General features: G+C 50.3%; 1 pseudogene; it reads right to left on the bottom strand.

Moving 5' to 3' along the window:
- Positions 1-395: 395 nt before the first annotated feature.
- LOC111725096 lies at positions 396-527 on the bottom strand (annotated as a pseudogene).
- Between the last annotated feature and the right edge of the window lie 778 nt (positions 528-1305).

Raw genomic sequence — 1305 nt, 5'->3', positions numbered from 1 at the left:
ACCAGTATTTTTTTGTTTGGTTGTTTGTTTTCCCCAAAACATCACATCAGCCCTCCATTTTTTTTTTTTTTTTTTTTTTAGAGACAGAGTCTCATTTTGTCATCCTCAGTAAAGTTCTGTGGCATCACAGCTCACAGCAACCTCAAGTTCCTGGGCTTAGGCAATTCTTTTGCCTCAGCCTCCCAAGTAGCTGGGACTACAGGTGCCCGACACAATGCTATTTTTTGGTTGCAGTTTGGCTGGGGCCAGGTTCAAACCTGCCACCCTCGGTATATGGGGCTGGCGCCCTACTCACTGAGCCACAGGCGCTGCCCCTACATCAGCCCTCTTTAAGGGAGGACTGTCCCATCGTTGCCTCTCTCCATGACTCCTAGAGCCCCTCTTCCTTCCCACTCTCTCCATAGAGACTGTTAAAAATTGTTGGTGCTGACTGTCATCATAGCAGGGCAGTGGGGAAAGTTTTCAATTAGCAGTAATCAGATTTTGGCTAAATCTCACTGGCTACCGTACTGCCACTGCTCAAAGCTCCCACTACCATTTGAGTGCTGCCAGCAAGTCAAGGCTAGCCTAGATGGTGGCCACTAGCTGCATATGTCTGTCCATATTGAAATGAATTAAAATTAAGTAAAATTCAAAATTCAGTTCCTCGGTTGGTTCTCTTAGTCCCGTGTGGCCAGTGGCTACCTTATTATGATGACAGCTCTGACAGCTATTCCAGAAAAAGAGTTCCAAAACTGCTTTGAAGGGTGGACAGGGGCTGGTGTCAGCACATAGCTTCCCAAGGGGAGTACCAGGAAGGTGACTGCAGTGACATTCAGCAATGAGGCATGTAGCACTTTTTCTAGGATGAGTTCTCAGACTTAATTGTCCTGCAACCTCATAGATAGCACAGAGAAGGAACATGTCCATGCTCGCGCTGGACTAGAGTTACAGGAGGGTCAGGAGGCAGAAAGAGTGGGAGAGACCAGCCCCAGGGCTCCAGGGACAGAGCTGCCTTTGTGAAGAGACAGGAACTCTGATGAGTTTGGGTGAGGGGAACAGGGGCTCCCCAAGGCAGCCATCTGCTCTGGGGGAGGAGGAAAGGTCTGCTCTACTGATTTCCAGCCCCTCCCTCCGATACTGATACTCCCCGCGATACTAATGAGCAATTAATTGGCTGAGGTGGGGCCAAAGCAGGAGGGAGGGAAATGCAGTGGAGGAGAAACCATCACCCTCCTAGCAGACTAGGGCTCTGGCCCTCTAGGCCTGCCATGCATCCTGGGGACCCAGGAGCCTGCCTGGCCCTCCTTTTCTACCCAGTACCAG

This window comes from Otolemur garnettii, unplaced genomic scaffold (genome assembly GCF_000181295.1).
Source record: "Otolemur garnettii isolate 467f Iridium unplaced genomic scaffold, OtoGar3 scaffold00031, whole genome shotgun sequence".
Lineage (NCBI taxonomy): Eukaryota > Metazoa > Chordata > Mammalia > Primates > Galagidae > Otolemur > Otolemur garnettii.
Note: the sequence above shows the minus strand (reverse complement) of the source record. Positions and strands in the feature narration are given on the sequence as shown.